Here is an 11,341-nt window from a genome sequence, read left to right as displayed (position 1 = left end):
ATAGTCCTTGCACCAGGTGGTGGGCCAGTTGATGAAGATTTTACTAGTCAGTGAAGTGGGAACACATCCCATTGGAGGGGAATGCCCTTGCCAGTAAGATTTGGGCATTTGAAAGATAAGGGGGGAACAATGTATAAAAGGATAGTTGAGTCCGTTGGTTATTACTAACTTGCATTGCCCTGCAGGGGGATAGTAAACACTTAAAGACTAAGTATAACAATCACAAATCTTTGGTAGTTTACAAAGAGGCAGTTATCCTCCATAGTAGGAGAGTAGACACAAGTGAGGAGCAAACCCAGAGCTGAATAGTTGCAAAGCTCCAGAACCATTTAAATGCTTTGCCAAGGCAGGTCTATTATGCAAAACTCCTCATTGGAAAAACCTAGGGCCAATATGGGAGCATCTGCGTTAAAGCTCCTGAGAATTTCTGCTCTACAGACTCCCTTAAAACCTCAGAGCCTGCAGAAGTGGCCCACCACTCCTTGTCAGGAGCTAACACATCCCCTACCCCTAGGCAGGAAGACACTACAGAGGCCTTTGTGCCACAGTAAGCACATGCCACCTTCAGTACTGACCCCACCTTGTCCCCTGGATGCCAAAATAATAATTATAAAGTCCAGCATAATCTGTGGTGACATGCTAGGGCTAACGCAAGAGGAAAAAGATTACACCCCAAAGGAGCTGTAAGAATTAGCATGTCCCGCGAGCCCACAGGCAGACCTCAGTGGCTGGATTTGGGGGGTGCTTGATCATGGTGGGAGGATACAAGCAAGAATAAATTTACTTGGGGGGCATTCTCTTGGGACATGGAATGTAACACCTTGGCAGGGACCCCTGGGCCAGGAGCAAACTTTTAGGGTGGCATCTAGAAGCCTGGAGAAAACATGCTAAGGAAAAGGAAAATGTTTGAGTTGCCACAACAAGAGGCAGAAGAAGGGAGAGAGGCTAAGGGAAGTTGGTATACTGGACGGAAGCAGCACCACTCCTGCAGGTGGGAGGGAGGCCTCTGGGGTGTCTTCCTGCCTGGGGAATGTGCAAGAGGCAGTGGGCCACTGCTGTGTCACATTTGGCCCACAGAGGGATATATTTCATAGGAGAGGCGAGAGGACACCTCATTTACCAAGGCCGTCAGGAGTTTGCTAGTGTGAGGGGAACCAGCTTCTTTACAAAAACTTCAGTGGTGGCTTTCCTTTGTAGGCCAGAGACTATGGTAGGAAAGTCAATCACAAATCTTGGCTTGATGGGGCCCCAAAGCAATAGAGGCCAGATGGCAGCAGAGAAACCAAGAGAACAAAATTGCTCCAAAGACTAGCAAGGTTAGAGGGGCAGCGGGCTGGTCAAGAGACCTAAAAGGAAAAGACATCAGAAGATCAGAGACAAAAAGATCCATGTAAATGGACATATCGTTGTAACCATGAAGTATGAAGATTTTTGTATCACATGTTAATGCCCATCAAAAAGCATCCACCATGGAACAGACTTTGAACAATTAAACACCCAAAATGATTTGGTCAGTTGACATGAGTCAGTGTTTGTCATCAACCACCCTGAACTAACAAGATGGGCACAGTAGCAGAGATGAAGGCTGTACCTGGACCCAAGAGCATGATTCTCACTCACCAAGGCCAATCTACCTACTGCCATCTCTGAATTTCCAAACTCAGAGATCCATGTTGAGCATCCTATATGGCACTATTCCTTGAGGAAACATAAACACTTGGTGGCAAGTTGACACTATACACCTTCAAGGGCCAATGATTCATGATCATAGGAGTAGACACTTATTCGGAGTGTGGGTTTGCCTTTGCTCTCTGCAGAGCCTCAAGCAGCATCACTATGCAGGGATAACAGTGTGCCTATTCCACAGACATGGAATCCCACAAAACACAGCATGTGTTCAGGAAACCCACTTCACAATGGACATGACTCATGTCATATGCTACACCATCCAGAAGCCACTGGCCTGATAGAGCACTGGAATGTCCTATTGAAGGTACAACTGAAATACCAGCTAAGAAGCAATACCAGCTAGGATGCCATCTGCTAGGTATTGAACCTATAGGTGCTATGCTCCCATAGGAAGAATTCATGCATCTGCGAACCAAGAGGAGGAAGGAGTGGCCCCCGATGACCCATGGGGGTGGTTTGTGTCTCCTATCCCTATTACTCTTGTCTCCTCAGAGTGAGAGGTCCTGTTCCCCAAAGGAGGTGCACTCTTCCAAGGGACACAGCTTTCTCTGAAGTCATATGTAACTAAATGCAGAGTTCCTCATTCTCTTCAGTTTGGAATTTAAGACATAGGCAAGACATCGCCAACAATACTTTTAGGACTCATGACTAGACAGTGCGTGCACTGCAGAAATTGCAGGTTTGGGGTCCCCTGTACATCTGCTTCCACCATTATTTTATAAAATGATTGAGGCACGAAAGGATTATCCTCTGGTTCATGTGTATGCTGCTTACAAAACTGACAAATTACTTCAACCACCTTCCTCAAGGGCTATTTCTAGTAAAAGTCCCAGTTTAGTAAGAGATCGGAAGAACCACCTGCTGCCTGGGGCCAGGGCTGAGTTGGTTGGTGAGTCACAGTTTATCTATTTAACACTCTCCCATTTGCCAGATGTGGCACTGCCTCCCTCTTTGAAAGCAGAAGAGGAAACCATATTGTAAGAATACCTGAGACCAGAAATTTAACATAATGCATTTTTGCTGTAATGAATGACAGGTTAGAAATTAGGCATTTAAGGCACCTTCCCTTAAAGTGAAATTTATACAAAACATGGTCCAGAATATGAGTTCTACAAAATTATTCCCTCTAGAAAATGCATAATCAACCAACTAACAAAGACAGCTATTAGGATTCAAACGCAGTGGCAGTCCAATAAGCATCCTCTCTTTAGAATAAACTTTATACCCAAATAGAATTTCATTTGTACAGGCCTAGGGTCTGAAAGAGAAGGGTTGGGTTTCTAAAGCTAAATGGATTAAAGACTGGGGAGTCCAGACAGTATCCCCAGAGTTGCTATTTACTTGATATCAGGTACATTCAGTTTTTCAGTCAAAATTATACTATGGCATGAAGGAGACACTTGGTTTTAAGGTCTTTCTGTGGAGTCTGAGTTTCCTGGAATGCCAATGGAGGAAAGTTTAGTGCAACGCAGCCTATCTTTTCTGAGAGATGGCCAAACCTCTGTGATGATATGATGTGAGCAGCCAAGAAGTCTTACTTTTGATCTTTTGCAAGGAAAAGTTGGGACTCTGCCCAAGTCAACAGACAAGGGAAGAGGCCGGGATGGAATAAAACCTGTAATATGTTTCCTGCCTACACTCTGAGTGAGCATGCCCAGTTTGAGGTTTCCTGCTTGGCTGCTTAAGCCTTGGGAAATTACTGAGCTACTGTTTACTGAGCCTTTTGTAGAGTGTATATTTACTTGCTATGTCTCTGTCATGCTGTTTAAAACATCTTGGAGGGAGTCTTACATGTGACATCTGACGCTAAGCTAGAGAGCAGGACCCTGTTGTCTCTCCAGAACCCTTTCCCGGGAGGTCTAAATCAACTCTCTGCTTCTCTGGATGCTGGACATGGAGGAGGGTAACTGGGCTGGGAGCCCAGTAATAGATAGCTGGGTTCAACTGGCCTGTGGAAGTCGCTTTCTCTGTAGCATAATACTGAAGAGGCAGTATGGTGTAATGGTTTCAAACATGGGTCATGAAATCACAGTTGGTTCAGTTCCCAGTTCTACCACTTACTAGCTGTGTAAATTCTGGCAAGTTTTTTAAATCTCTATAAACTACTGTTTCCTAATCTGAAAAAAAGTGGGAATATACCTACTCACACACACACACACAAAAATATGAGATAATGCATGTAAAGTGCTTGGCATATAGAAGTACTAGTTGACATCTGTGTTATCTTTATGACCAACTAGAGGCCCAGTGCACGAAATTCGTGCACTGGAGGGGGGTGTCCCTCAGCCCAGCCTGCACCCTCTCCAATCTGGGACCCTTCGGGGGATGTCTGACCACCCACAGGGATCAGGCCTAAACCGGCAGTGGGACATCCCTCTCACAATCCGGGACTGCTGGCTCCTAACAGCTCGCCTGCCTGCCTGCCTGATTGCCCCTAACCACTTCTGCCTGCCAGCCTAATCACCCTCTAACCACTCCCCTACCAGCCTGGTCAACGCCTAACTGCTCCCCTGCCAGCCCAATCGCCCCCAACTACCCTCCGCCCTCCCCTGCCAGCCCGGTCACCCCAACTGCCCTCCCCTGCCAGCCTGGTCGCCCACAACTGCCCTCCCCTGCCGGCCATCTTGTGGCTGTGGGCGCCGCCATCTTTGAGGGTGGGGCAGTCAATTAGCATATTCCCTCTTTATTAGATAGAACAATGAATTGAGTAAAGAGAGACAGGAAAGTAATTCTTCACCTGTGACTGTTTCCCAAGCTGTATAATAGGTGCATAATTACTATACCCATTTACCTTAATGGATATTTGAAAGACAAATGAGATGACAGATGTGAAGCTAATTGGGAAAGAAATATAAGACCGTCATTAATAGAAGGCTATGACCTGAGGAAACCACGACATGGCCTTGACTTTTGATGGCTCACTCTTGGGAGTATTATTTCCGAACTCCTCCTTTCTGCTTTACAATTCTCCTAAGACATAGGAGAATTCACATTTCAATTGCCATTGAGTTACACACTAAAGTTTCAAGATGCAGGTAAGAGTGAAATCTCAAACTCTTTCAAGCAAGAAAATTTTTTTTAAAACTACCAGGTGATGAAAAATGAAGCTGCTACCATATGTCCAGACTTTGCTGAGTTAATTAGCAAATCATAGCAAACTTTGATCCAGTCACCTGCAATGAAAGACAATTTAAAATTGACCTAATTCTATGTAAAATAATAGTTCTTCCCACCGCCCCTCCACCCCCACCCCAGGGGTGGATCATTCTTTTACCAAAATTCTGATTCAAAGGCTAACAATCCTGCAATGTTTTGTTTTTGTTGAAAATTTTTTTCTACAGTTTTGCCTTTCCTTGAAAATAATATACACAAACTCCTAAATATTTACCAGATGATTCAGATCTGCCAGGGTTTCCAGCCAAATTTCAAAAGTTTTATGAAATCACTTATTGGATATATTTCTAATAATCTAGCCGATGAAAATGTAACTGGGGAGGATTTTTCCACTTTCTTCACATGACCTTTAGGTCACAAGCCTCTGTGTGTGTCCATATGAAACTCATACCCTGCAATCCTGACTGTCCTTGTTCAGTTCAGAAGCAGTTGTTACCAACAGATAAATATACAAAAAAAATGTTTATTCTCTGGGAACATCTATTTCCAATGAAGAGACCATGTGTTCTGGCTTCAGTTACAAACTTATTTTCCCAGCCTCCACCTACTCATATCTCAACTATCTGCCCTCTTAACAAAATAGCTTCCCAAAATCAATTTTAATTTAGTTTTTCTACATTAGCAATTTTCAACTCACATTCCATAGACCCAGGTGTCAAACCTGCCTCAATCAGAGTAGCTCCACTTTTATTTTTCTTTAATCTTTATAATTTTATTTGAATTAGACTTTTAAACATGAGAGGGATCATACTCTTCAGTAATTATAATCATAAATAAAGAAGTCAATGTCATTATTTCAGTTACTAGAAATAATGTTATAGTCCCATTTTAAAATCTTTCAGTAGAACTGTATGCCTCTGAGAAAATTTAAAGAAGAAACAGGGAGGCTAGACCTCCATATCCTGTCCCAGTTGCCTTGAGGCTCTGACTGCCAAAAATCTAAGGCTTCCCCATGGGAGGGCCACATGCACATGCAGCCAAGGAAGGTCACATTCCATCAGACTCCACAGGAAGAAAACGATCCACAGGGGTGTGAAACCAGGCCAAGCATTTACTACAAACCAAAATTCATCTATAAAGCAGCGACCCAGTTAGTGAAGAGTTATTGTCCTTATTCTACCACACTATTATCTTTGTGTTTCTATGTGGGTCACAGCAAGAAATATCCACAGAGAATTTGCCAGGGAAAATGTGGAAGTTACAATTGAGGATGTTGGCCCCACTTTTCCACTCACGCTGTCATATGAAGAGAAAGGTGGAACCTCAGAGAGTAGAAAACCACTTCTGCCCAGATTTTGGAATTTCACAGACAAGAAAATATTTTTAAAGAATTAGGAAACTGACAGTTGCGAATTTTTCCTTTTGCTAAGTGAATATATGCTTAAAGTGATAACTCTCACCTAGTAACATCATTTTGTAAAAGGGCAGTTTAACGCCAAAAAGTAGGAAGATTATAACCTCAGAAAAGAAGGGCATTCCTTTCCTGAATAGGTCAGTTGGCCCTCTTAAACTGACATCACAACAAAGGCAGCCACCCTGCCTCCTACTTTGGATTTAATGTGTTTTTGTTTGTTCCACTTTAAACCAGTGAAAAGTACTTCAAGGCAATTCCTGTCAACATACTGGGTTCAGGAATGAGACCAGAGGATGTGATGCAGGCTCTCAAAGCAACCTGGGCCTGAGGTGGCTAGCCCTGAGCTTAGCAGACTGAGTAAATTGGGTAATTTCCTGTGGGATAACTCTAGTAGTAAATTAAGGTGATCCGACAGAAAACCAAGTGCATCATGACATTTTATGAGCTTTGCGGTACTCTGCCCAGCTTGGCAAGAGGGACGGTGGGGCCAGGAGTACACACTCCTCCACGCAGCCGGTCAGCTTTCCAAGCTTGGTGATCCTTTTCCAGCAGATGGCAGAACACACACATTGAAAACTCCAAAGTCACCCAAGGTTTCTGCTTCTCTTTTGGTCCTTTGTGTTCTTTCTTTAAAAGTCAGCCATGTGTAAAAATAAATTTTGCAAATAAAAATCGCCACCCACATTCCATCCTCGAGTCCTGTTTACACAGTACTTTGGTCTTCATGGAGAGGATGAAATTCTTTGCAAAGAGGACCACAAAGTAAAGAAATCCTGAACAATAAACTGCAAAGAACAGAATCAACATCTTCTAGCTGTTAGAGACCCTAGCAAATAACTCATGCATTTTTTTTCGATTTCTAAACCAAATCAAAGCTTTCATTAATCTTCATCACATGCACATTGAAAGGTATAATCATGGATTGCCCTTTCTAAAGAAGCTCATGGATTTTACTTGCCTCTTTCCAAGGAGAGAAGTCACATAATACCCAACGTTACAGAGTGGATCAGAAGAACAACCAAGAAAACCAATCAGGTGCCTCTCTACTGGAGTGTGTTTTCACAAAGGAAAAATCATGTTTCAAGCTGAAAAAGTATTTTCCAAAACATACTCTGATTGAATATTTCAGGCACAATAGTAAGTAAGTAAGTAGGTCATGTGCTTTCTAGGATTCAAAGAATATTGGCATGCGGTGCTCCGTTTTTATCTTGAACAGGAAAGTTAAAGGGAAAACACTCCACACAACAACAAAGTCCACACCACAAAGCCCTTTTCAGCAGCAGCTGCAGCTGCAGCTCACAGATCAAATCTATGGTCATGAATTTTACAGACAATTTTCAAGACTCGTTTGACCTGCAAAAGTATAAGTAATTGGGCTTCCCAAGAAATCTGCAACAACCATATCCACATGAACACCCTCCCTTCTAGGCAATTTCCACTCATAAATGGGATCCAGGAATAAATGCCCTAGAAACATTTTTTCAGTAACCCAAATTTTATTGTCAAATCATGCTCCTTCTCCAGGCTCCCCTCTTTTTCTTTTTTTGTTAATCTGGTCCTGACCCGACCCCCAAACAATTATCCAGTGCCTCCAAGGATGCCTCATGTTCTGTGCTTTCCTGGATGCTATCTGCCATACAACATAGAATGTTAGAGCAAGAAAGGGACTGACAGAGGATTTAATACAGCTTCTTCTACAGATGAGGAAACCTGGGTTCTGAAAAATAAACTCTCCGTGGCCACAACCTGACAGTGCCAGAGTTATGACTCTACCCCTAGTATCCTCATCCCTCTAGGTCAGTGGTTCTCAACCTTCTGGCCCTTTAAATACAGTTCCTCATGTTGTGACCATAAAATTATTTTCGTTGCTACTTCATAACTGTAATGTTGCTACTGTTATGAATCGTAATGTAAATATCTGATATAAAGGATGGTCTTAGGCGACCCCTGTGAAAGGGTCATTCGACCGCCAAAGGGGTCGCGACCCACAGGTTGAGAACCACTGCTCTAGGTCTTGTCAGACTGTTCATTTTCACCAGACGATAAGTGTGGGGCCAAAGTACCTGACTTCATTATTACTTCTCTCAGAAAATGGATCTTTAATGAACAAGGGGTTTGGGTTTAGAAATTTCAGAAAAGACTGGTTGGAGCAGACACAATTTTGAGCAGTGGGTACTTTCCATGTCCTCAAATCACATTCTGCCTATAAATAAACTACTCTTCGAAAACATAAACGTGGAGGACTGAGCTGTGGTGACCTGCCCTTGGCAACTATAAAGAACGTAAGCCCCATGAGAGCAGGGTCTCTGTTTTATTCACCTCTATATCCCAGCTTTTTGAAGCTGGCACTGATCACAGTTCAACAATAAATATCTGTTAGATGAACAAAATGAAGGAAGTATCCCTCTTCCCTTCTCTTTATAGTCCATCTCTCCCCTCTTTTTGCTCCCTGCTGTAGTAAAGTCGAGTTCCTTTAATCAATCGTCTGTTTTTAGGTAATACCTATCAATCATTTATTTTAGTAGCCTGTAAGCCACTGCGTGGAGTGTTTGAAATTTCTCTTTTATCTCTTTAAGAAAAAGCTTTGCTGGCCCAGTCTCAGTCAACAATGGAAGGCCCTGTGGCCAAGCCCTGCCCATCTTCCTCTCCAAGTGAATGCCCAAGCTTTAAATTATTTGGAAGAATGGCAAATTATTCATAGGAACAACCCCTTTCCCCAGTGACCTCCTGACTCCTTCCTGTGGCTCTCCTCAGCTTTCACATCTTTGCAAAATAATCTAAAACCCTATCTATCTTCTTGCTATCTCTATTTTCCTTTCTCGGGTGTCAAAACCTAGAAGACAGGCTGCTGTTGTGCATTTACATTCAGCTGCACTGTTCAATAAATGCCAGCCTGGGCATTTCCCACACCTCATTCTGGGAAGACAGAACACCTCTCCGTACTGAGACCGCGAGGAGCCCATCCTCGCCTTCTTACACACTAGGGGGTGCTGTTGTTATATCGAGACCCAAGGAGTTTAGTGACACAGAGAAAAGGGAAGTGGTAGCTTTCAGGGCCCTGGAAGACTTTTCTCGCTGGCCTCTGCCGATTCTCAGAATCAAAGACCATCACACCTCATCTCATCGAGCTGCACAATTCCAAGGTGAAGCTTACACACGATGCAATAAAAAGGGAGGGCTGGTGAACTCCTATTGTAAGACTCTTTTAGGTCCACAGGCTTACATAATAGTACTTATGACGACTGCTGGACATGATAATTAATCTCCACTCACCACCGGAAAAGAAAAATTCTGTTTAGACAACCAAGTGGCAAACACTGTTGGGCAAAACTAGATGAATCAAAAGCAACCAGAACAGCCGGGAAACACTTGAGTTAGACCCTGCTTTTCATAATCATCTTTCCTGGTATGTGATGTCTAAGACTTTGGGAATGAAAGCTTCATACACAAACAAATGAATATCAGCCTCTCTCAGCCTCCAGCCTGGACTGCACAAAGCTTGCAGGCTGCCAGAGAGGCCTCCCAGGCCTCTGTTAACTCTTTCCTTGAATGACTGGTGGACCTGAACTCAGGAAAAGCTCTCATGCAGCAGAAGGCCTTTTCAAATTTCTAAACAAGTCATGACAAAGAAAGGATTTTGTTGGGTTTGTGGGCTTTTTAAAGATAAATTGAGAAAAATGTGTATTTTTTAAAAAGTTCTCTGAATGAAACGCTCACTTAACAGTATGAACATTTAACATTCCCACACCCAGAAGAATGGATCTGCACCAAGGGAAATAACACTGGTATTAATCCAAGTAGAAACAATGCCGCTGGCCCTCCGCCCCACCACAAGCTCGGGTGTCAGGCCCTTTGTCAGTGTGATCCGGGTACTCCACACAAATGCTAATGAGCAGCAACTCACTAATGCTAATGATTAGGATTCTCTTCGGCTTCAAAAGCCACCCAGCCAAGCTAGAAACTTGAAGAATTCCAAATGGTTCAAGAGGGACTCAGCCAGCCGGAGGTGCCATGTGAGGGGACATTTTACACAGAATGGTTTCCATTTTGCTCTAACTCCCATCAATAAAAGGGACAGAATCTCAATTATAGTACATCAAACTTTCAGATAAAATGCAAGGAATTTCCAGTCCCAGCTTTGTTGCAACAACTAGCTTGACATTTCCACATATACCATACTTAATAGAGTGCTGGGTAAACTTTTTGAAAGTGGTTGTTAACCTAATTTCTGCCCTCACATACCTAAAAGATACACTCCCATCAGTTACCAAGGCTGACTGACTACAGCGGCATGACTTAATTGGGGCCCCAAGGGAGCTGATCAGAAAGAGGACATTGGAGGATGTGATGTGGGGTGTAGTTTGAAAATGCAACTCTGGTGCTCGCTTCGGCAGCACATATACTAAAATTGGAACGATACAGAGAATATTAGCATGGTCCCTGCGCAAGGATGACACTCAAATTCGTGAAGCGTTCCCATATTTTAAAAAAAAAAAAAGAAAAGAAAAGAAAATGCAACTCTGAAAAGCTCCCCCCCACCTCCCCAGAGGCACTCTGCTCAACCTCGTTGGAAATCACTAAGGTCACATGGTATTATGCCAAAGACAATACACAGGTAGGTAACACCAATATTTCATGATTTAAGGTATTGATAGTGAGTGAGCCTTCCTAGTCCTAACACCCTGAAGTGTCAGTCTTTAAAATGAAAAACAAAAAGATAAAGCCTTGGACCTGTTACTATCCAAAACCTTCACATGTAAAATGCAATAGCAACTGGTTTGAAAAGTAATAGCAGTAACAAGCTTTGATTAAACATTATGAGCTACATTTTTAAAATATTTTTTACAGTCATTCCTGTGATTTCCTAATCCAAACAGTGAAAATGAAGTCTTGCCTCCTTAGTAAAGTCAGCAGTGATATCAACCATGTTTACCCAGTATTTTCACCTGAAAAGATTAAAATATCCTTGCCTTGACACCACTCCAATGGACTGTCATTTTTAATTGAATTGGGTGGGATCTAGGCATCATACTGTTGAAACTCCTCAGGTATACAGCCAGGTTTGAGTACCACTGACTGGTGTTTCCAGGCCCCCCCTCTGAACATCACTAACTGCCTTCTTTG

At 43.0% G+C, this 11,341-nt stretch overlaps 1 non-coding gene across 1 annotated transcript; it reads left to right on the top strand.

The window, feature by feature from the left end:
- Window positions 1-10,595: 10,595 nt before the first annotated feature.
- Window positions 10,596-10,702, top strand: LOC132223600 (U6 spliceosomal RNA). The gene has a single exon (XR_009450496.1). It is a non-coding gene; the product is annotated as a U6 spliceosomal RNA (small nuclear RNA).
- The last annotated feature ends 639 nt before the right edge of the window (window positions 10,703-11,341 follow it).

This window comes from Myotis daubentonii, chromosome 1, assembly GCF_963259705.1.
Source record: "Myotis daubentonii chromosome 1, mMyoDau2.1, whole genome shotgun sequence".
Taxonomy (NCBI): domain Eukaryota; kingdom Metazoa; phylum Chordata; class Mammalia; order Chiroptera; family Vespertilionidae; genus Myotis; species Myotis daubentonii.
Note: the sequence above shows the minus strand (reverse complement) of the source record. Positions and strands in the feature narration are given on the sequence as shown.